The following is a 26,087-nucleotide window of genomic DNA, read 5'->3' as shown; positions in this document are numbered from 1 at the left end:
TTCTCTCCAGAGATGCTCCCTGTCCCGCTGAGTTACTCCAACATTTTGTGTCGACCTTCGATTTAAACCAGAATCTGCAGTTCTTTCCTACACATCCCTCCGATAGGTCCTGCCAACACAAGCTTAAAGAGCAGCACACCATCTTCCAAATGGGTATGTTGCAACTTTCTGGACTTAATATAGATAATCTGATATTCATCTGTATCAATTGTCCATCTGGAATTCATCTTGTTTATTTTTCACCCTGTGAGCATGGAGGACACGCCCAAGCCTGAACTGCTGAGCATGCTCTGCATTTAGCAACTTCTACTTGCTTTTGTCTTTGTTCTCACTTTCTAACTCTTCTCATTCACTGGTTGTCCTGATAATTGTGTTTACAGCTTATTCCTTGGTCACCCTGATTTAACCATATCAGAGAACTCTTCCCTCATCCACCTTTACTACAGATTAAAAATGCATTTTTTTCTCTTGCCATTCCAATAAAAAGGGCCATCAACCAGAAGTAACTTCAAATTACTGCATTTATAAAGGTGCCCAGGAGAGACCAGGCATGGTCTATTGTATCTAATTGTGTTGCCTGGCCTCAAAGAGGATATAGAGAATAGAGACTGGTTCCAGAGATGGTGGAAACAAAGACCTGCAAATGTTGGTTAATACACAAAATGACACAAAGTGCTGTAGTGACTCAACAGGTCAGGCAGCATCACTGGAGAACATTTCAGACTGGAGAAAGTTCTAGACCCGAAATGTCACCTAACAATGTTCTCCAGAGATGCTGCCTGGCCTGCCGAGTTACTTCAGCACTTTGTGTCCTCCACGGATGGTGGATTTGCGAGTATGAGCAGAGGTTGAGTAGATTAGACCTGTATTCTCCAGAATGAGAGAAGGTCTCATTGAAACTTACACAATTCTGACAGTGCTCATTGGGCAGATGTGGGAAGCACACTTCCCCTGGTTGAGGAAAACAGAACTTACCACAGGATTAGGTCATTTTGAAGTGAGATGAGAAATAATTTCTGCACTGAGAGTGTGGCACATCTCTAGAATTCTTTAAACCAGAGACCCGCAGAGGTTCCGTCACTGAGTTTATTCAAAACCATTATGCAAGTGAAGTGGTAGAGCAGCCATAACCTTGATAAATGAAGTTATGATAAGGTTCACTTCTTAATAAAAAAAACAGACAACTCACAAAAACGTTAGTTAGACCAACTCAAGCTTTACTGATCATCTGCTGACGGAAGTGACGGGGATGCACCAGTCAAATAAGCAACACAGACACTTGACTTCCCCCGTGCCTCCACTTCAATGAACAATAACCAGCTTGAAGGGCCAAATGTATTTCTTACATTCTTATGTCCTGTTCATAAAGGTACAGGACATCTTCAGGGATACAAGTCATCAGCACTATCATGATAGACAAAAATGCTGGAGAAACTCAGCGGGTGAGGCAGCATCTATGGAGCGAAGGAATAGGTTACCTTTTGGGTCGAGACCCTTCTTCATGATGTTCATAAAAAAATAATTTTAAAAATGGTTACTTTTATCATTGTTTTCACTCCATGTTACTTTTATCATTGTTTTCACTCCATGGACAGAAAGCGATTCTGAAATGTTCCAATTGGCGAGCCAGAGTGAAACAATTGTGGTGGCAAGGATCAGATAGACTTTGTGATCCATGAACAGACAAGTATCATGAAAAGATGCAGAATATAATTAAAATGGTAATGAATGTTGGTATTTGTATCTAGAAGTGCACCAGAGCATAGTAATCATTTGTAGCTGTACATTCAGTCCCGAGTACCAGTCGTTTGGGTGATAAATATTCGCCTTGGATGAAATGCTTACCAGAACAATACCTGGTCTCTAAGGGTTAAATTATGACCCAGGATTACACTAACTCCAAGAAAAATGTGCAAACTAAAACAACCAAGTCGGGTTAGCTACTTTTAAAAGATAATTTTAGTGACTTTTAAGATACTCTGGGGAATTGAGAAATCACATAGATGGGGGGGGGGGGGGGGGGGGGGGGGGCAGGCTTAAAATGCAGGTTTGTATTGGTTGTTGTAGAGGGATTTCCTCGGGCTGCTAGCTGATGAAGAAAATTCGTTCGGGCTTCTGTTCCCAGGTTCAAAAAAAAAAAAATGCTGGACGATTGTGTCGTTAGATTAAAGTTAAACACGACTTCTAACGCCTTCAACATCACGGATCACAATATCTGGACAAAACAAAAGGTATGTCGTTTATTTAACATATTATCTTGCTTTTTGGTGTGGCTTCATTTTAATCTTATGATGCAAAAAATGTTATTTAGGCAATTTACGAATCGGCCATGTCTTGCCTGCCAATATGGCCTTAAAGTTTATGGCAACGGCAACATTCCAATCGATCACATTCCAGAAGCAGCCACTCTCAAGATAATCAAATTCATTATTTTTTTGCACAATCATGTCACAAGAACATCTAAATGATCTATATTTTGTGTTATTGTCTATCCATGATCAATATTTTCATACTAAATATCCACAGAACCATTTTAGTCGGATGTATTATGCAAAAAATAATGATTTTTATTATCTTGAGAGTGGATGTTTCTGGATTAATTTATGGGAATTAAACATTAAATTCCTTCTATTTGGCACATAAATTCATGACAGTGAGATTTAAAAATCATGTTATATTGTGAATTCTTGTGTGAATGGGATCAGTTTGTTATTTGTTATTTGGATACTTAGGCTATTTAAAAAATTTAGCCTTTTCTTAAGAAATAGATAGATGTTTAGATCTAGTAATTGAATTTAGATGAATTGATTAGGTGAATTTAATTGATTTGATGAAACTGATAAATATGATTTTTTTGTTGGGTATTTACTATGTTTTAACGTTTAACTTTATTATTTCTACCTTTTTTTCTAAAACTGCAAATAACTTGTTTCTGTTAATGCTGTTCAGTGTTTTTTTGTCTTTACGCTTTAAACAGATGTCTCCGAAGAAGAAATGTAAAATTGTCAATCCAAATGCCCAGCAAAAGAGACTGATTTAGACAGCATTCGCAGAGATTATCCGAATTTGGACTACTCCAAATGTGATGACCTACAGGACATTCTTAATGGGAAAGTAGCGGGCAGAAAGGCATGTCATGTGTGGTTTGTTGTAGTTGTAAACTTGTAGTTTACAATGCCAAAATTGAAAAGTTGAGGAAAAACAAGATGTACAGAGTTGCTTATTGGTTATAATCTGAGGAGTATGATGATGCTACTGATTATGATATGCCAATGTTCCAGCTAGCAACTGATCTTCTCCATAAAGACTTGGTCGTTTGCTAAAAATTGTAATTTCTTTACCTGTCTGTTACAGACTTACAGCATATAATACAATAATATTAAAGCTCTGATCTTGAGAATATCACATTTTTGAATTTTCAAGGCAGTCTCTGTGTTTATTACTATTTCCGTCACAACGGTCAATTTAGTAATTAGCTACAATTAGGTAACTCACTAATTATATGCTTTCATTTCAGGTCATACAAGTAAGATGTTTCATATTTGTTTCAGAATGCTTCAATCTATAATAACTGAAAATTTCTTTCAGTTCTCTTAATTTTTCAGAAAGTTATGGGCTTTTGATTGTCCACGATTGCAGCTTTTGTGTTAGGTCAATGGAAAAGCAATAGGGAACAAGATGCTAATTTCCGAGTATGAAAATGACCATAACTTTTTTAATACTGAAGATATGAAAGTGAGTTAGGTATCAAATTAAAGTTATTTTTATGCTTTATCTGATGGGATAAATTACACGCTTGATTTTTAAAATCTCAAAATTTTGTAACATTCCTATTAACTGTGGGGGTTTTTTTTTATCATGTCTTTCAAAAGGGAGAATGGAGCACAGATAGGTATACAAGATTAATATGCAGAAACTCATTAAAAGACAGAACAAGCTCAATGACTATTCCTACACTTGTGACACCCCATAATAGAATTTATAATAAACCCAAAGGGAATGAAAATAGCAGAAATAGGAAACCACAATTATGAGGAGATATTTAAATTAGACATTGACAGCAGGTCAGCAATTTAAATCAGCTAGAGCATATTTTTTTTTAATTCACCTTTTTGGGGTGGCTTAGCAAAAAAACAAACAGGTACCGTGGACTCAATGACATTGTATTGTTATGGGTCAAGTGAACAACTCCAATAATGGAACAAAGGAGCAAAAATATTTATCAAAATATTCAGCTCCCCTGAATTTCTTAATTTTTATTTGCCCCAACTTAACATTGCTCTCCACCAACCTCCAACCTCCCCCCACCCCTTTAAGGGAATAATTAAAATGCTGATTTAAATGTATCACTTAATCTCAGAATTTGCAGTGCATGCTGTCAGATCAGTTAAAGTGGTAATTTTCAATATTTCAACTTTACAATGTAAAGCCTCTCCCCTGGAGTTGCAAATTAAAGAACTGCCCTGCACTCGGAATAGAGTCAAGTGCAAAAATCAAACATTGAGATCAGAAAGCTCCATTGAACAACAGCTGGGAACATGTTAAACATTTAGCAAAGTCTCAAACATTCAAGTATTCTATTCCATGTATAGCAATTCTAACATGCCAGTCTGATGATCCTCACGAGGTTTCCTATTATGAGAATGACAGCATGATACTAGTTTACACTGAATTCCTGTTGACAAAGATAATTTCATAGAGGAGAGAAGCTTGCAACTTATGCACAGAGGAACTGTACTAGAGCCAGAGCTCATCCCAGCCTTAAACCCAATATAAATGAATGTATGTGAAATTTTGTAATTTGCTGCTGAGAGTACCGAATGAAATACAACTGAAAAGCATAGGAACAGGCCCTTTGGTCCACAATGTACAGGCTGAACATGATTCCAAGTTAAACTAATCACCACTGCCTGCATGTGATCTAAATCTATTCACGTGCCTATCTAAAAGCCACTTAAATGCCACTATCATATCTATGGAGAAGGAATAGGCGACGTTTCGAGTCAAGACCTTTCTTCAGACTATCCTGACCCGAAATGTCACCCATTTCTTCTCTCCAGAGATGCTGCCTGGTCCGCTGAGTTACTCCAGCATTTTGTGTCTATCTTCGGTTTAAACCAGCATCTGCAGTTCCTTCCTATACTATTGTATCTATCTCTGCCACCACATTAGCATAAAACAAGGGACTTCATCAAATGCCTTTTTTAAATCCATGCCGTCAGTATCCACTGCCATACCCTCATGGGCATTTTTTTCTTGAAAACACAGAATCAATCACACCTGGAATGCACTGCCAGGAGAAATCGTGGAAACAGATATTATAACAAGGCAGGAAATTTAGGGATGTGCAGGCAGGTGTGCAGATTAAACTGCCATAATTGTCAGCACAGATATAGTGAGTGAAGGAGACACAAGGAACTTGATGCTGGAATTTTGCGCAGAACATGATGTGCAGGAGTAACTCATCGATCAGGTAGCATTTCGGACGACATGGGTAGGTGATGTTTTGGTCAGCATCTTTCTTCAGACTGGTTGTATTAAGGGGAAGGCTGGAAAGATGTTGGTGTGGAACAAAGTCTTGCAAGTGGTAGGTGGTACAGGTGAGAGGGGGAGGGGGGGGGGGTTTCATTGGCCGATGGTTGGACAAAGTGATCCTACCACCAGTCACAGGTTCTCATCCCCATCCTTCAACACTTTGCGTTGAGTTGCACTCCCTCCGCAACTCATTGATTCACTCATCTCTTCCCACCCAAAACACTCAATCAATAGACAATCGGTGCTGGAGTAGGCCATTTGGCCCTTCAAGCCAGCACCACCATTCAATGTGATTATGGCTGATCATTCACAATCAGTACCCCATTCCTGCCTTCTCCCCATATCCCCTGACTCCGCTATCTTTAAGAGCCCTATCTAGCTCTCTCTTGAAAGTATCCAGAGAACCGGCCTCCACCCCCCTGAGGCAGACAATTCCACAGATTCACAACTCTCTGTGTGAAAAAGTGTTTCCTCATCTCCGTCCTAAATCGCTTACCCCTTATTCTTAAACTGTGGCTCCTGGTTCTGGACTCCCCCAACATCGGGAACATGTTTCCTGCCTCTAGCGTGTCCCAGCAATCCTCAGCTACTTTCCCCTGCAACCGCACAACATACAACACCTGTCATTACACCTTCCCTCTCACAACCATCCAGAGAACCCAGCAGCCTTACCAGGTGAGACATCTGTTCGCATGCACCCCTGTTGCAATCAGTGCACCCAGTGTTGCCTCCTTTACTTTGGCAAGATCAAGCATAGACCTGGCTATTGTTTCATCAAATATTTCCACTCCATGACTATAAACGCAGGCAGTTGGGACTAATGTAGCTGGGACATGTTGGCCGGTGTGGACAAGTTGGGCCGAAGGGCCCGTTTCCACATTGTATCACTTTATGACTCGGTCTGCCAAGGCTAGCTAGATCTTCCAGTTGCCAACTATGTCCCGTACAAACCTTTCTGCCCTCGGCCTCCTCCATTCCCAGAGTGAGGCCACATGCTAACTGAAAGAACAGCAGGTCATATTCCGCTTGGGTAGCTTACAACACATTCCAACAAATTCTCCAATTTTAGGTAACAGCTCTTACTTAACTTTCATCCCAGTGCCCCATCCGGCTGCACACCCATTTTCCCCCACTAACCTGCTCTTCCTTCCACCCACACCCATCCTCTCCACCTATATCTCTCCCTCTAGCTTTACATTTCACTTCTTTTCACATCGGTGAGAACAAGCGCAGGTTTGGTGATCCCATTCCCAATCTGACCTTTCTATCCTGGGCCTCCTCCATTGTCAGAGTGAGGCCCAGTGCAAATTGGAGGAACAGCATCTCATATTTTGCTTGGGTAGTTCACACCCCAGCGGTATGAACATTGACTTCTCTAACTTCAGATAGTCTTTGCTTTCTCTCTCCATCCCCTCCCCCTTCCCAGTTCTCCCACCAGTCTTACTGTCTCTGATTACATTCTATCTTTGTCCCGCCCCCTCTCCTGACATCAGTCTGAAGAAGGGTCTCGACCCGAAACTTCACCCATTCATTCTCTCCAGAGATACTGCCTGACCCGCCGAGTTGCTCCGGAATTTTGTGTCTTCCTTTACTTCCTTTCTTTCCTTGTCTTACAGTCTTGTCTCTTTTTCCATCTCTAGCCTTTGTCCACCCATTAGCCAATCAAATCCCCTTCACCTGCCTCCACCTATGACTTGGCAGGCTTTGTGCGGTCCCTACCCCTTTTCTAGCTCCCACCCCCTACTATAATCAGTTTGAAGAAGCTCCTAACTGAAAAGCACCTGTCCATGTTTGCCAGAGATGCTCCCAGACATGCTGTGGATAAATGGCATATTCAAGTGTTAAATATTCTATGTTTATTCAAAAGTGGTATATATGAACAAAGAGTGCTGCTCAAAACACAGCTGCCAACAGAAAGATTAAAATTGGGAATACTTAAGAAGTCAGATACCTTGGGGAAGATACAGCTGGGGAAGGTCAGAACTTGACACACACGGCAATATATGTATTTGAAAACAAGTTTTTTTCTCTGTCAACATGGATTTGAAAACAAGTAAGAGATTTTATTGTCAACAAAATCCTGATGTTTCTCTAGGAGCTTACGGAGCTCACCAGAGTGACACATGAATGGAAAGAGGTGATGCATCAAGTAATATTCTGGTATAGGAGTTAACAAAGACATGCATGAGGAACTCATCGGTTGAACAGAACTACATGTGGGTTCTAATAATGTTGACAATGGTAATGTTAGTGATGGTGCAAATGTGATCAGCAGCTAATCCCAGAATTACATCTGAATCACCTGGTACTTCATAAGATCTTAAAAGATAGGTGCAGAATTAGGCCATCCTGTGCTTGGCACTGAGATATGCAAATGAAGAAGTTGAAAAGTTCTTAATTATCTTGGATCAGATGTCCATTAATACTGATCACATTGAACGGAGGTGCTGGCTCAGGGCCGAATGGCCTACTCCTGCACCTATTATCTAGTGTCTAAAATTTGACAATGGAAAAATATGCTCCCCATCAATTAAACAATTAGTTTTCTTTATGACCTGTTGTGCTGTGTTATGACTTGTACATCATGGAAATTCTTGCAGCAGCCTGTCCTAAATGTCTTCTTTCATAAACCAGCATTTGCAGTTTCTCCATCCTAAATAGGTTGATGGCTTCCTTGTTAAAAAAATAATTAGTGACCTACAAACCTGAAATGTAAAGCAGTCATGTCACCAGCTGGCTGGATGAATGAACCAAGAATTAAAAATCATGACAGGCAAACATCATCAGCCTCCTCTGCGCCAAGGATTAAAGTTCTAGCCTGCCCAACCTGTTCCTACAGCTCAATCTCTCATGTTCTGGCAAAATCCTCATGAATCTTCTCTGCACTCCTTTCAGATTGTTGCACTCTGTGTCATTCAAGATTGAAATTCTATTCTGGAAATGTGCATATAAAAAGTGAGTCTTGAAACCTATATTTTTCACATTCAATAGTAATTTATTCTGCGATCATCCCCCCCCCCCCCCCCCCCCACCCCCCCCCAAAAAAAAAATCACACCTCTGCCACTTAGTGATTTTGGTGGCAGAATTCCCTTTTAGAAGAACGACGAGGTATTGATCAAAGTGTCTGTATCGGAGGCAATTCAAGCCTAACAAGGGAAGCTTCTAAAAGGATTAAGCGTACTAATGCCAGAAATAAAAAGGAGGGTGGTGAAGTTCAAAAGCCCCTGCAGCACCCAATTAAGAGGAAATGAAAGAACCATAGGAAAGTCGACAAGCAAAAGATTTTAAGCCCAAAGGTAAGATGTCATTTGCCAGGAATAAAACAGGCAAATTTAACAAGCAAGAGGACTTCTTGCACAATTTACATTTATAACTTTGCTGATTTTAATTTGAACTAGACTGTGGGACCCATTGGGTTCCTGTCACACAGGAGGCTTGGTCCCCTAATGCAATATTCCACCACTCACCCAAAGCCCCCAACTGCACAGGCATAGCTCATTTGACCTCATCCCTAGCACTCTCTCCCTTCTTTCCCCTCCCTCACCTCTCTCTCCCCCTCTCCTTTCCCCCACCCTCAGTCACCCCCTCCATAATCCTCTCCCCTCCGTACCCCCCTCCTGTCTCTCTATCCCCCACCTCCCCACTTCTCACCTCCCCTGTTCCTTCTCACCTCACCACTGCCCACCTCTCCCTTTATTCCCCACTCCCTACCTCCCCCACACCCCTCTCCTCACCCCTTCTCTACCTCTATTCCCTCTCCTCCCCCACTCTCCCTTCTCACCTCCTCCCTCTTCTTTTCCATCTCCTCCTACCCTCCCCCAATCCCTCCCTCACCTCTCCAGGTTGGAAACTTCCATCAGCCATCCTCGGCTCCAGTAAAGACGCGATGTCACAGGAAGGGGCGGAAGTCCCGGGGAGTGACAGGAGAAGCGACCAATCCGCGTGGCGCAGACTGGCAGGAGAGATCGATCTGCGCATGGGCGGTTTTTAAGATTTTTAAACCTTGCTAACTTTCACAACATACTACCGATCGGAACGAAACTTGGTGCATCCGCTGCACATGAGAAAGGTGAGTGAGCTGACGAAAAATCGTAGCGCTATCGTGTACCGTTTTGCACAAATAGAAGAAACGCGTAAACCGGAAGAGCACAAGATCAGAGGTTTAGTTATGTATAGATTTAATTTCAAAAGATGTCTGACTGTCTCAGAAACCAAAATAAAAATATTTGCATTGTAAAAATTGTATTATACATCACATTTCTGCAATTTAGGATTAATTTTCCAGGTTTTATAGGCCTAAATTTCAATTTTCCATCCCAGGACTGTATTTGTGACAGTCATACGGCACAGAAAAAGGCCCTTTGGCGTGCCCCTGCTGACCAAACAGACGACCCGCTGACCCCTCAAATTACAGCTATTGGTTATAGAATTATCTTCTCAGATATGTTCCCAGATTCAAGGTAGGATTGTTTCTGCGAGTTCTGATTTTGTTTGAGTAACCATATTATTAAAACACAATTTGAACCAAAACTGATGGAAGGCAATTGGACAGGTACCTGGATCAGAAATGAATAAGAGCGATTCAGGCCCTATGAGTTATTGCAAGGAGACACAGCAATCAGCATGGATGTGGGAAGCTAAATTAGGTTGTTCCAGTGCTGCATGAATCTATGGCTCGGTATAAAATGAAATCAGTCTGACAGCCCAGGAGCAAAATGCATATGCATTCAAAAACCCAGAATGAGTCAGGGACAAATTGATCTGGATTTTCAAATGTCTCATTCACCTCAATGTTGCTTGATCAATGTTGCTGCCAATTTGGGTTATAGCGTCATAAAGTATGGAAACAGGCACATTGGCCCAACTCATTCATGCTGACCTCAATGCCCCATCTAAGTTAGTCCCATTTGGCACTTCCCTCTAAACCTTTCCCCTCAATATACCATCCAAATGTCTTTTAGATGCTGTTATAGTTCCTGGCTCAACTGCCTCCACTGGCAACTGGTCCCATATACCCACCACCCTTGATGAAAAAATTATCCCTCAGGTTCATATCCCTCGGGTAGAGCTGCGAAACACTAAGGGGCAGAAAACGCTAGTGGGCGTTGTGTACAGGCCACCAGTAGTAGCGGAGTTGGGGATGGCATCAAACAGGAAATTAGAAATGCGTGCAACAAAGGTAAAACAGTTATAATGGGTGACTTCAATCTACATATAGATTGAGTGAATCAAATTGGCAGGGGTGCTGAGGAAGAGGATTTCTTGGGATGTATGCGGGATAGTTTTCTAAACCAACATGTAGAGGAACCAACGAGAGAGCAGGCTATTCTAGACTGGGTATTGAGTAATGAGGAAGGGTTAGTTAGCAGTCTTGTTGTGCGTGGCCCCTTGGGCAAGAGTGACCATAATATGGTTGAGTTCTTCATTAGGATGGAGAGTGACATAATTAATTCAGAAACAAGGGTTCTGAACTTAAAGAAAGGTAACTTTGAGGGTATGAGACGTGAATTGGCCAAGATAGACTGGCAATTGATTCTTAAAGGGTTGACGGTGGATAGGCAATGGAAGGCATTTAAAGACTGCATGGATGAACTACAACAATTGTTCATCCTAGTTTGGCAAAAGAATAAATCAGGGAAGGTAGTGCATCCGTGGATAACAAGGGAAATCAGGGATAGTATCAAAACAAAAGATGAAGCATACAAATTAGCCAGAAAAAGCATCCTACCAGAGGACTGGGAGAAATTCAGAGTCCCGCAGAGGAGGACAAAGGGCTTAATTAGGAAAGGGAAAATAGATTATGAAAGAAAGCTGGCAGGGAACATAAAAACGGACTGCAAATGTTTTTATAGATATGTGAAGAGAAAAAGATTAGTTAAAACAAATGTAGGTCCCTTGCAGTCAGAAACAGGTGAATTGATCAAGGGGAACAAGGACATGGCAGACCAATTGAATAACTACTTTGGTTCTGTCTTCACTAAGGAAGACATAAATAATCTGCCGGAAATAGCAGGGGACCGGGGGTCAAATGAGATGGAGGAACTGAGTGAAATCCAGGTTAGCCGGGAAGTGGTGTTAGGTAAATTGAATGGATTAAAGGCCGATAAATCCCCAGAGCCAGATAGGCTGCATCTCAGAAATAGCGGATGCATTAGTGATAATTTTTCAAAACTCTTTAGATTCTGGAGTAGTTCCTGAGGATTAGAGGGTAGCTAATGTAACCCCACTTTTTAAAAAGGGAGGGAGAGAGAAAATAGGGAATTACAGACTAGTTAGTCTAACATCGGTAGTGGAGAAACTGCTAGAGTCAGTATTTAAAGATGGGATAGCAGCACATTTGGAAAGTGGTGAAATCATTGGACAAAGTCAGCATGGATTTATGAAAGGTAAATCATGTCTGACGAATCTTATAGAATTTTTCGAGGATGTAACTAGTGGGGTGGATAAGGGAGAACCAGTGGATGTGTTATATCTGGATTTTCAGAAGGCTTTCGACAAGGTCCCACCTAAGAGATTAGTATGCAAACTTAAAGCACACGGTATTGGGGGTTCAGTATTGATGTGGATAGAGAACTGGCTGGCAGACAGGAAGCAAAGAGTAGGAGTAAACGGGTCCTTTTCACAATGGCAGGCAGTGACTAGTGGGGTACCGCAAGGCTCGGTGCTGGGACCCCAGCTATTTACAATATATATTAATGATATGGACGAGGGAATTGAATGCAACATCTCCAAGTTTGCGGATGACACAAAGCTGGGGGGCAGTGTTAGCTGTGAGGAGGATGCTAGGAGACTGCAAGGTGACTTGGATAGGTTGGGTGAGTGGGCAAATGCATGGCAGATGCAGTATAATGTGGATAAATGTGAGGTTATCCACTTTAGTGGCAACAGGAAAGTAGACTATTATCTGAATGGTGGCCGATTAGGAAAAGGGGAGATGGAACGAGACCTGGGTGTCATGGTACACCAGTTATTGAAAGTAGGCATGCAGGTGCAGCAGGCAGTGAAGAAAGCAAATGGTATGTTAGCATTCATAGCAAAAGGATTTGAGTATAGGAGCAGGGAGGTTCTACTGCAGTTGTACAGGGTCTTGGTGAGACCACACCTGGAGTATTGTGTACAGTTTTGGTCTCCTAATCTGAGGAAAGACATTCTTGCCATAGAGGGAATACAGAGAGAAAGTTCACCAGACTGATTCCTGGGATGTCAGGACTTTCATATGAAGAAAGACTGGATAGACTCGGCATGTACTCTTTAGAATTTAGAAGATTGAGGGGGGATCTTATAGAAACGTACAAAATTCTTAAGGGGTTAGACAGGCTAGATGCAGGAAGATTATTCCCGATGTTGGGGAAGTCCAGAACAAGGGGTCACAGTTTAAGGATAAGGGGGAAGTCTTTTAGGACCGAGATGAGAAAAACATTTTTCACACAGAGTGGTGAATCTCTGGAATTCTCTGCCACATAAGGTAGTTGAGGCCAGTTCATTGGCTATATTTAAGAGGGAGTTAGATGTGGCCCTTGTGGCTAAGGGGATCAGGGGGTATGGAGAGAAGGCAGGTATGGGATATTGAGTTGGATGATCAGCCATGAACATATTGAATGGCGGTGCAGGCTCGAAGGGCCGAATGGCCTACTCCTGCACCTATTTTCTAAGTTTATGTAAATCCTGTCCCTCTCATCTTAAACCTACGTCCTCTATATTTTGACCATAGATGTTAAGCACATTAGTCTATAGTTCCCAGGCTTCTCTATGCAGCCCTTCTTAAAGAGGCACAACATTAGCCATTCTCCAGTCATGCAAAACCTGTGGCTAACAATCAATATAATTAAAAGTCTCATCTTGACCACTTCCTGTTTGCACTGTTGTTTGATTTTAGAAATAAAATGCTACCATATATGGCTGTGATTTTTTGGCGATCTTACTCAGAGTCCTCCTCCGATGATCAGGCCCTGGGGATTTTTCCCATTGATGAAAAATAAAAAAGTTATTAGTGTTTAAAAAATCTTGAGGTTCTCTCTCCTGTCAATCACTGCAATGAAGGCCACTCCCCTTCTGGAGGGGGGGGGGGAGGGACTATAAAACCCAGATGTCTGGACGTGGCTCAGTCGCTGCAAGATGGTGAGGGAGAGGTCACGACTCTCAGTCCGAGCTGGGAATCTACACCACACTGAGTGTCTACTGAACTGTGAGTGCCCTTTATGTGCTTTTATGTGGTCTGGAAACCAGTCCCTTCGGTCCACAACACCCATACTAGCGCTCCAGAAAGCCCCCCCCCCCCCCCCCCCCACTGGCCAGCAATATTGGAATTGGTGGAGAGGTGGAATATTGCGTTGGGGGACCAGCACTCCCGTGTGAAGCTGGGACCCAACGGGTCCCACTTAGTCTAGTGATTCATATATCTTAGATAGGGCTCGCATAATTCCTTCTCTAGCTACCCACAGTGTCCTCGGATATATCTGATCAGGCCCAGGATATTTATCCATCTTCATATCCCCATTGAAGTCCTGTACCCCCTTGACCATAATACAAACTGTCCTCAAGACATCTCCATTAACCGTCCTAAGTTCCTTAGCCTTCAAGAGTCAAGTCAAAAGTGCTTTATTGTCATATGTCCCGAAACAGAACAATGGAATTCTTACTTGCAGCAGCACAACACATGTTAACATAGCATTCTGTAAACACCATAATAAACAATAAAAATGTACACAAACAATAATAGTGCAAAGACAAAAATAATGTCCCCAAATCTATAGAGTTCAGACTTAGTTGGAGGTTGTGGTGTTTAATAGACTGATGGTTGTTGGGAAGCTGCTCTTGAACCAGGATGTTAGAATTTTCAGGCAGAATTCTCTACGACAGAAGGCAGTGGAGGCAAATTCACTGAATGTTTTCAAGAGAGTTAGATTTAGCTCTTAGGGCTAAAGGAATCAAGGGATATGGGGGGAAAAGCAGTTAAGGGGTACTGATTTTAGATGATCAGCTATGATCATATTGAATGGCGGTGCTTGCTTGAAGGGCCGAATGGCCTACTCTTATTTTACTATGTTTCTATACCTTCTTCCTGATGGCAGGAGTGAAATGAGAGCATGGCCAGGGTGGTGTGGGTCCCTGATAATGTTGGCTGCCTTTGAGGCAGTGACTCCTGTAGATACCGTTCGATGGTGGGGAGGTCATTACTGGGCAAAATTCACCGCTTCTTGCAATCTTCTTCGTTCCTTGGTGTTAGAGTTGCCAAACCAGACTGTGATGCCACCAGTCAAAATTCTCTTGAATATGCACTTGCAGAAGTTCAAGAGGGTATTCGTTGACATGCCAACTATCCTCCATCTTCTAAAAAAGTAGAGATATTGATACTGCCCAGAAATTTGTAGTTTTTGACTCTTTCCATTACCATCCGGTCGATGAAGACACGTTTGTGGATCCTTGGGCTTCCTCTTCCAAAGTCAAAAATTAGTTCCTTGGTTTTACTGACATTGAGAGCACAGTTGTTGTTCTGGCATCATTCAGTCAATCGACCGATCTCCCCCCTATATTCCTACTCGTCATCATCTGTAATTCATCCAACAACGGTAGCGTCATTGGCGACTTTGAAGATGGAGTTGGAACTGTGTCCGCTACACAGTCATGGGTATAGAATGAGTAGAGCAGGGGGCGGACCTTACAGTCTTGAGGTGCTCCTGTGCTGATGGCTATCGAGCAGGAAGTGTTGCTGCCAATTCGTATTGATTGTGTTCTGTTGATGGTGGGGATGGAGGTGATGACGGTATTGAAGACCGAGCTGTAGTGTATGAACAACAGCCTGATGTATGTGTTTTTATTGACCAAGTGATCCGGTGCAAAGAGGAAAGCCCGCAAGATCACATCCTCCGTTGACCCGTTTGGCGGTAGGCAATTTGTAGTGGGCCTAGGTACTTGTTGAGATAGGAATTGATATGCATTTTAACCATCCACTCAGAGCAATTCATCAGGGATGCTTGCGCCACCAGTCACCCTACTCTTCTTGGGCACTGGTATCAAAAGGCACTGGCCCTTTTAAAGCATGTTTTACGCCACGGTAAAAACAAAGGAGAAATACTAATTGAAGAATTAATGTGCTGAAATAACTCAACGGGTCAGGCAGCATCTTCGGAGAACATGGATAGGTGACTTTTTGGGTCAAGACCCTTCTTCAGACAGACCCAAAATGTGACCTATTCATGTTCTCCAGAGCTGCTACCTGACCTGCTGAGTGACTCCAGCACTTTGCGTGTTCTTCAGTAAACCAGCATCTGTAGTTCCTTGTTTCTACTCAATGAGGACATTGCCCATCTCGTGCGGCTCCACACATTTTCCAATGCTCCTGCTTCCCGGGATAAATGATAATGTGTTAATGTCATTTGTATTCCCATTTACTCACTCTCTTCTTTGCCTCTGTCCTGAATGCTGTTGGGTCCCATGAACATTAAATCCATTGTCTTTCCTGCTCTCAGTGATTTATCCAATTGATGTAAACATGTATAATAAATGCAGAGTGCTGAAGTAACTTAACGGGTAAGGCGGCAGTTGTGTAAGAATTGGATCGGTGACATTTTGGTTTGGGAGCCTTCTTCTGACTGTGTAATTGGGAGGAGCAGGGGAGTGAGGAGAAAGTAAAAAAGCAAGAAAGAGGTGGGGGCAGTATGAAGAAGGGTTCTGACCTGAAATGTCACCTATCCATGTTCTCCAGAGATGCTGCCTGACCTGCTGAGTTACTCAGGTATTTTGTGTCTATCTTTGGGGGCAGAACAAACTCGCCAAGAAATAGATGAATACAGGTGAGTGGGGTTTTTGATTGGAAGATGGGTGTAAAAAAAACTAGAGTCTGAAAGGAGACAAAAGGGTGGAAGATAAGAAGTGGAATGAAATGTGAAACCAGACAAAATGATAGAGGTTGAAGGGGTTGGTGGTGGGGAGTAAGGGAAAAGGGGAGTGCCAGGACAGTGGGAGAAATGGCTGTACACCTAGGTGGGGCACAGGAAAGAAAGTGGAAAAAAGTGGGGATGGGGAGTGCGTGTGTGGGGGATGTGTGTTTACCTAAAATTGGAGAGTTCAAAATTACATTGTATAAATTGAACCAATATACATTGTGCATGTTTGAACTGAGGCCAAAGGTCAGTACATTCTGTACTCTGCCCCAGCTGTTATGAAGTCAATTGTACTTCTGGTATAAGACATGAAGAGAGATGAAGGGCAATTGGTTTACACACAAGTTTGTATGCAAAATTTTTGAAATTTAGACTAATCTGTTGCTTGGCTTTCTCCAATTTTAGCAACAATCTCCAGCGGTAGAGAGACTTTGCAACATTGACCATACAGTGTAGCTTTATTACAGTATATCCTCATTCAATTACTATGTCACAACTGCTGTTTAACTCTTGCTCTTTATTTATTCAACCGAGTCGTTTGCAGAAGTGCTTCAATGACCAGGTGAGAAACAACTATACTGAATTACGCGCTATTTTCAGGAACTTAACCCGCTTATAAAACATGAGGTGCATGTATTGATATGGAGTCGTGTTGAGCAGCCGAATAAAGACATCTGAAAATTCAGCTGTGAAACTGTTGTGTTTTAAAGACATAGTTTTGTGACTACTTAATGGTGATGGCTATTTATTTCCACTTTTTAAAAAAAGTCATATTTTGGGGATTAAACTCTAGATCTTCAATATAAATACTAGCATTCTGATTTATTGTAGAAGAAAATTACAGGAGTCTTTTCTTTTTCTTAAACCTGGTTTGATGACAGATTACTGTTGATACTGGGCAAATGTGTGTAGCCCTCACTATAAGAGAAGAAAGACCCTTACACATTCCACAATTCTTCTTTCCAGTTTACAAATATTTTGCATTGTGCATAATAATTAACATAAATACTCACTGTTCGTGAAAGAGTGCAGAAGCAGGAATCGCCTTTTGCCCAGACTATCATCTAGAATTGCCCCTTGTAGCACCATGAAAACTAGATGGGAAGAATTTGGAGTTGGGGGAAGGGGATGGTGGGTGCAATGGAAGAAAGAGAAAACAATGACATTTTCATTGAACATTTCCCAACAGGATTAGTAGGCCAATAAAATAAGTGAGCTTTCTTAAAGATCAGAAAGAATAAAGGCCTAATAGAATAATGCCGTCAATCAATTTAACTTGCGTTAGCTGCTTCAACTAAAATGGCTTGAATTTGAAATATGTGCATAAAAGGGGTACATGATTATTTTATTTTCCTTAAAAGTTCTGTTTTGATGACATATTACATCATCAATACAAAGAATTCCTTTAGTAATTTTATGATTATACTGGCATAACCATTCAACAATCTATTTTCTACAATGTTGTTGTTTCTTTGCCATTGTGTGTTATTTGCAGATTAATTAACTTTCTGACAAGCTGTAGAGCTCTTTAATGGAAGTAACTATACTCTCCCAGCCAATCAGCTGAGTATCTCACCTTGCTGACGAAACTTCTGTGGACTACCACCACTTACACTTACAATACAGCACCAGAGAACCAGGTACCAGAGAACCAGGTTTGATCCTGACTACGGGTGCTGTCTGTATGGAGTTTGTATGTTCTCCCTGTGATCCCGTGGGTTTTCTCTGGGTGCTCTGGTTTCCTCCCACACTCCAAAGACGTACAGGTTTATAGGTTAATTGGCTTTGGCAAAATTGTCAATTGTCCCTTGTGCATAGGATAGTGCTAGGGATGATACATTGTTGGCGCGGACTCGGTGCACCGAAGGGCATGTTTCTGCGCTGTATCTCTAAAGTCCAAATCTCAAAGAAGGAGGCCATTTCTGCTTATTTTATCTATGCAAATTTCCAGGGAAATCATGATTTTCACTAAGTTTCTCTGTGACTATTCTCCCCCCATTCCCATTCATTCCAACACCCACATATTCTACCATTCATCTACATGCAAGGGGCAATTGACAATGATCAATTAACGTAGCAACTTGCACATTTTTGGAATGTGTAAAGAAATCAAATTATGTGGATGAAACTTATAGTCACAGGGAACTTGCAAACTCCGCAGGCAGCATCAGAGGTCAGGTTTGAACCCAGGTCACTGGAGCTGCAAAGTAAGTGCTCCATTAAATGTGCCACTGTGTTCACTTGGCAGGAAAATGCTATCATCAGATCTTGGGCATGCTCCACATTTTCAAAAATGTACTGTGTTCCCTACCAGTTGCATTACTTTACCTTTTCCCCGTGTCACCTTGATCTCTAGAACTAAAAATAAAACTGAAACTCTGGTTGAATGGAAGATATTTTGAATTTAGAAAGTAGAAACAAGGAACTTCAGATGCTGGTTTACAAAATAAAGTCAAAAATACTGGAGTAACTCAGTACTGGAGTAACTCAGCAAGTTTGGCAGCATTTATGGAGAAAATGGATTGGTGACGTTTCGGGCCGGGAGCCTTATTCAGACTGAATCGGGGCGGGGTGGGACAGGAGAAAAGCTGAAAGAAAGGAGGGCAAAGGCCAAAGATGAAAAGTCAGAATGTACAAGACAAAAGGATTGAAGAGTTGTGAATTCTGAAGCTAGAGGAAGGAATGTAGGTGGAAGGGGAGAAATAGGTGTGAGTCAAGTTGGGGCACAGGGGGGAGAGGTGGGAAAAGGAAAGGAGGGGTGGGGGAAGGAGGTTGTCCTTACTCAAAAACCCATCCCCTTCCATCTGCAATCCTCCCTCTAGCTTCACAATTCTCAACTCTTCAATCCTTTTTTCTCACACCTTATGTCTGTTCATCTCTGGCCTTTGTCCAACCATCTGCCTACCAAACCCACCCCTCCCTCCCACCTGTATCCACCTATTACTTGCCAGGCTTTGACCTGCCCCTCCACTTCCAGGCATTTCCCCCCTCCTTTTCTCTCCACAATCAGTCCGAAGAAGGGTCCCAACCCAAAACATCACCTACCCATATTCTCCAGAGATGCTGCCTCAACTGCTGTGTTACTCCAGCACTTTTTTCAATAGCTACCAGAAATCAGATGCTACCTGGAGAAAATATTGCTACTGTAGTTTGCACAGAACTTCAATAGGGTATTTAAAAACCAGAGCAAATATCTTAAAAGGGTTGGAAAACTTACTGAAAGAAAACTAGTTTCTAAACTCCAGCATCCAGATATAAATTACCTTAATCACCGGGGGGAAATATACAGAGTTTAGTTTAGTTGAAAAAAAACTAATACCTTTCAAACACAATTTCACTGGATGATAAGGGTGGTACTTGATCCTGGAAAAGTATGCCTGGGAAAGTAGGCCCAATACACTGAAATCCAGAACACAATGGGTTAACTAGAGGATGCCAATACTTTTTTATAAACCTTTGAAGGACTTTCCTATGGTCACCATGGGGACACAATCTCGTTGCCAATTATAATGAAAAACCGCCATATACATACTCAAGAATTCGCGTAGTTGCAATTGTCAAATTAGTTTTTTGATAAAACAAGACGTCCAGAGTCCCTCCTTTTCCTTTTTATTGATGCACTGACTGGCAAACAAGTTGACAGATTAAACCAACACTGATACGAACCGCCTTCACATTCGCAGATCATTCGTGTTCTGGACAAATATTTGTATGTGAAAAGGGTTATAATTATCTTCGGACATTCCGTCTCCTTTGATTATCACCAGGAAATTATAAATATAGAAAGAGGATTTAATCGCTGATATGTAAACTATAAAACTGCAAGTTTTAAGACAGCACAAATTAGCGCAGACATAGCATAGTACATTCTTGCACACAAATCAAAAAGCAATGCCCGTCAGTCTCTTGAATATCTTCAAGATGCATTGGAGCTGACAGACAAAAAGCCCGGCGGTGCATACCTTCACAGAGCAGCAGCCCAGCTCACAGCTGATCTGTTGCGGCAAGTCGGGAGTTTAACTCCTTCCTGAAACTAACTGCTAACAGCGGCTCGAGTGACTGGAAAACAAGGCAGAGGAACGCCCGCTTCAGTCTACCCCTCCCCTCCCCTCCCCTCCTCGGCTCGATCCGGAACACAACTGACCTCGGGGCCGCCCGACTCGCTGTAACGTTCATCTGAAGCCGCCGATCTCCTTCCTTGTCCCCACTCGGGTGCTCGAGCCCCAGCTCAATGCGTCGCCTGGCCCGCACTGGCTTCCGTACACATGCATTCCTTCCGGCCTGTTGTCAGGCGACCGAGCTCCGCCAGTGCCCGCCCCCCTCGCCAGCTGCTGGCCCATTGGTCGCTCGGAGCCTCATTTGCATCGCAACGCCTATAAATACAACGCGGCACAAGCGGTCGTTAGAGAGCGAGCGCCACCCACATCCCCCCCCCCCCCCCCCCCCCACACACACACACACATCCCCCCCCCCCCCCCCCACACACACACACATCCCCCCCCCCCCCCCACACACACACACACATCCCCCCCCCACACACACACACACACACATCCCCCCCCCCACACACACATCCCCCCCCCACACACACATCCCCCCCCCCACACCCCCCCCCCCACACACATCCCCCCCACACACATCCCTCACCTCCCACATTCCCCCTCACCACCCCCCCTCTCACCACCCCCCTCCTTCCCCCCCTCACACCTCCCCTCCCCTCCCTCCCCCTCACCACCCCCACCCCCCCCCCTCATCTGATCTCCAATCTGCAAAATGCACCAAAGAAGTTAAGATCCAAGCATATAAAAGCCTTGTATGTCCACATGTTGAATATTGCTGCTTCATGTGGGATCCCTTTCACTCAAGGGAACATCAATAAGATCCAGGCAGTGCAAACAGAGCAGCAAGGTTCATATCTAACAACTACGTGGCAGAGCTCACTCCAGCATGATAAAGGACTTTAAACTTCATCCACCTACCACTCGTCGCACGTTCATCAGACTGACAACATTCCACAATATCAAGAATACCACTATTGATTTAAAGATGGAGGACCACATCCAATTAACCCAAGCACCCATAGGCATGTCAACCAGAAGCTACCAACCTGGAAATTATTTCATTCCGCACAGCACTTCATTAGCACTTTCTAACTCGTTTTTCTTCAAGACAGCAAGGGATTGGAATACCCTACCATCCAGCATCAGAGATCTCCAAAAGATCAACACATACAAAGATGCACTCCAAAAGCTCTCCATCTCGACTAGCACGTCCACCACCATCATAGCCTGAGTGATGCTCTACTTAGAGTTTTTCAGCATACTACATCCAGATCCAGATCCAGCCACCCAGCCGACGTAAGGGTATTAGATAAGAAGAGAAGAGGTATGAAATATAAAGCCAATGAAGACAGACACAAAAAGCCAGAGTAACTCAGCGAGACAGTCAGCATCTCTGGAGAGAAGGTATGGGTGGCATTTTGAGTCGAGACCCTTCTTCAGACAGAGTCATGGGAAAGGAAAACGAGAGATATAAACGAAGATGCAGAGCGATATAGAGCAAATGAATGATAGATATGCAAAAAAGTAACAGTGATAAAGGAAACGGGCCATTGTTAGCTGTGGCTAGGTGAGAATGAAAGCTGGTGTGACTTGGGTGGGAGGGGGATGAAGGGAGAGGGTATGGGTGGCATTTTGAGTCGAGACCCTTCTTCAGACAGAGTCATGGGAAAGGAAAACGAGAGATATAAACGAAGATGCAGAGCGATATAGAGCAAATGAATGATAGATATGCAAAAAAGTAACAGTGATAAAGGAAACGGGCCATTGTTAGCTGTGGCTAGGTGAGAATGAAAGCTGGTGTGACTTGGGTGGGAGGGGGATGAAGGGAGAGGGAATGCAGGGGTTACTTGAAGTGAGAGAAGTCAATGTTCCTACCCCTGGGTTGTAACCTGCCCAAGCGAAATATGAGAAGCAACCAGGAGATCAGGTATGTCCAATAGATCGTTTCATTGAACACCTTCGCTCAGTCCGCCTGGACCTACCTGATCTCCCAGTTACTAAACACTTTAATGCCCCCTCCTATTCCCATTTGATAAGGGAACTCGAGGTAGTGGAGCCATTAGGAGATAGTGATCATAATATGATGTTTTAATCTACAATTTGAGAGGGAGAAGGGTAAATCGGAGGTGTCAGTATTACAGTTGAACAAAGGGGACAATGGAGCCATGAGGGAGAAGCTGGCCAAAGTTGACTGGAAAGGTACCCGAGCAGGGATGACAGTGGAACAACAATGGCAGGTATTTCTGGGAATAAGACAGAAGGTGCAGGATCAGTTCATTCCAAAGAGGAAGAAAGATTCCAAGGGGAGTAAGGGGCGACCGTGGCTGACAAGGAAAGTCAGGGACAGTATAACAAATAATTGAGAACAAGTATAACATAGCAAAGATGAGTGGGAAGCCAAAGGATTGGGTAACTTTCAAAGAGCAACAGAAGATAATTAAAAATGCAATACAGGGAGAAAAGATGAGGTACGAAGGTAAGCTAGCCAAGAATATAAAGGAGGATAGTAAAAGCTTCTTTGGGTATGTGAAGAGGAAAAAAATTAGTTCAGACCACAATTTGACCCTTGAAGACTGAAAAGGACGAATTTATTATGGGGAACAAGGAAATGGCAGACGAGTTGAACAGGTACTTTCATGAATATTTAATTCATAAATAAACTTCACATGGCCCCTCATACATATATGTTTTGATAATGGTCTAGGGTAATATCTTCATCTATACTAGGAGAAAAATACAGTAACATAAAGGAAAACAGTACAGTAAAGATCCTGTAATGGTCGTTGTGCTTTGTGTCCATTGTCACAACGTCCGTTATTGGGGTCGGTGCTTCCGTAAGTTAAAACACGGAGGCTCCAAACCTCTAATTCATTTCCAACACCCAACGAGGTATCCTATGGTAGTTGCAATCTTTGCGTGAGTTAATTATTTTTTCTTATTTTGCAATTTAATATATCAAAAACATCGTGGTGTCAAAAACGCAATGTCCGTTTACGATATATTTCCCGACTTTTTTAAATAAAAATAAATAAAAAATCTTTTGACATAAATTGGTCACGTCGCTAACTTCATTCCTTCGTGTCAACTTTGGGAAGCTCTGCAACGACCGTTACGGAGACATTTTACTTACAAAAAATTCAGCCCAAATCAAATGATCTGATGAATTATTGGCCATCGATGTCGCTCAGAACCATAAGGTAATCGGTGAAAATGCTTGGTTTTCTATGGGACATACTTGGTTTTCTACCGCAACATACATTTGTGTATATGATGTGTAACGCGCGTTGCAGTGTCCACTCGGATGATCGGGTAAATGAAGTGGAAATGGTGTTTGCAATTTTATTGTTCCATGTGGTATTCATAAACATAGAAAGGAATACAAAGTATGTGCACTTACTGTGCCAACCAGGTCACTGGTGGACACCACGCGACAACCGTTACACAAAATGTTTTTGTGTATTCTGATGCCATTTTCAGGAACTTGCCATCAATATGCTATCTTTTCTTATATTTGTTGTTGATACTATGTTAGTCATGAACCCAATAAAGTGGTTGTCAACTTTTTTGAAGGAATTTGAAATTTGATCCCATTTGTCCCAATTTTGTGTTGCACGATTGTAAAAAGACACATATATATATAAATTATTTAGATGAAGGTGTAGCGGCACCTAGTGGTGGCCCTGGTAATGTCAAACCCTCAATATTGGCTGGCGCAGTTACGTGAGCGGGGGGGGGGGGGGGTGTTTTTGCAGGCTTTCTGTAAAACCATTCATTCGAGCTCCACGCGGTTCCAGTGAGTATCGTTTATTTAAGCTGTCAATATCGACTCGGGTAATCATTTTATTTTCGTTTTAAAAAATAAAGAACTTTGTTGTACCCGACTGTCTCGACTCGCCAAACTGGTGACCCCATTAGTCCGATCGGTACTCGGACTCTCAACATGCAATCCGCCGCCGCCCTCCCCGACGTCCAGCTTCCCCAGCGAAACGCTGTGGGCCTGAAACTGACCGTTTTCTCAAATGTGGTTCGCCCACATAGAGGCCCAGTTCCACCTTCGAAATGTCGTTGCTGACACCACCCGATATTTCCACGCAGTCGGGACGCTCAGCCAAGAGACGGCCATGCAGTTGCTGCCCTCCCTACAAGACCCGCCGGCCATCGGCAAATAAGAGGGCCTCAAGGCCCTACTGCTCCTTTCCTTCGGGCTCAGCTGCCGAGATCGCGCCGCCCGCCTGCTCCACATGGACGGCCTAGGCGATCGGAAACCGTCCACCTCGCGTTGATGGACGGTTATCGACCCTGCCTGCTTTTTGAGCAGGCGTTTCTAGAGCAAATGCCCAACGACATCCGCCTGCTGCTCGCCGGGTCGGACTTCACAGACCCTATGCAGCTTGCCGAGAGGGCCAATGAATTGTGGCTCGCGAAACAGCGGGACGGCGGGTCCATCAACCGAGTGTCCACGCCCGTATGTCAGCAGCCTCGTAGAGATGCCCAGCCCTCCGCGGCCATCGCCGCGCCACAGCCGCACGCTGGAGACCGGGGTAAGTGCCAGTGGTGTTATTACCACCTACGCTGGGGTGCTGAGGCCCACCAGTGCCGCCCCCCCCCCTGCACGTTTGCGGGAAACGCCTTGGCTGATTGTCAGTAGGAGCTATCGCGATCGGCCAAAACAACCGCCTCTACGTACGAGACCGCCATTCCGGACTTCGTTTCCTGGTCGACTCAGGAGCCGACATCAGCATCTTTCCCCCGACTGAGTTGGACACCGCTGCTGGTAAGTGAAGCCCTGTCCTGACTGCCGTCAACCGCAGTACTGTCCGCACCTATGTCATGCGGACCCTATCCCTCAACTTCGACTCCAGCACATACGACTGGACCTTTACCGTTGCGGATGTGGCGCAACCGCTCTTGGGCACCGACTTCCTTCGTGCCTTTTTGCTCATGGTGGACGTACGAAGCGGGTGCCTCGTTCCCCCGGCGGGCCCCAGCCCCGCGACCCACGGAACCCTCCAGCTGAACACGGTGGTGAGGTCGAGGGCTCGTATGCCTCCCTGCTCGTGGAGTTCCCAGAGCTACTCACCCCCCCGTTTCCGCGCTGCAACCCTCAAGCACGTGGTAGTGCACCATATCCCCACCATGGGACTGCCATTACATGCTCGGGCACGCCGGCTCCCATCCAACAAGCTACGCATCGCCAAGGAAGAGTTCAAACTGATGGAGGACATGGGGATCGTACGGCGCTCGGATAGCCTGTGGGCATCCCCATTACACCTGGTCCCTAAAACATCTGAGGGGTGGGGACCATGCGGGGAATATAGGCGCCTGAACGCCGTTACGACCGTGGACCGCTACCCTGTCCCACACATCCAGTACTTCTCTGCTCATTTGGAAGGCGCTACCTTTTTTTCGAAGGTGGACCTGGTCCGCGGTTATCATCAGATCCCTGTTCACCCAGACAATGTCCCAAAGACCGCCACCATTGGTCTGTTCGAGTGGGTCCGTATGCCGTTCGACTTATAAAATGTCGCGCAGGCATTCCAGAGACTGATGGACATGGTGGGTAGGGGATTGGACTTTGTTTTCATCTACTTAGATAATAATAATAAT

The 26,087-nt window shown here is 43.7% G+C and overlaps 1 protein-coding gene across 1 annotated transcript in view; it reads right to left on the bottom strand.

Annotated features, from left to right (window-relative positions):
• fam214b (family with sequence similarity 214 member B) overlaps nucleotides 1-20,713 on the bottom strand; it is a 117,573-nt gene extending 96,860 nt beyond the window's left edge. The window contains 1 exon segment of the mRNA XM_033031155.1: nucleotides 20,564-20,713. The gene's annotated coding sequence lies outside the window, so the exon portion shown is untranslated.
• Nucleotides 20,714-26,087: the final 5,374 nt, after the last annotated feature.

This window comes from Amblyraja radiata, chromosome 1 (assembly GCF_010909765.2).
Source record: "Amblyraja radiata isolate CabotCenter1 chromosome 1, sAmbRad1.1.pri, whole genome shotgun sequence".
NCBI classification, from domain to species: domain Eukaryota; kingdom Metazoa; phylum Chordata; class Chondrichthyes; order Rajiformes; family Rajidae; genus Amblyraja; species Amblyraja radiata.
The sequence above is the reverse complement of the archived record's forward strand: the minus strand, read 5'-3'. Positions and strand labels throughout refer to the sequence as shown.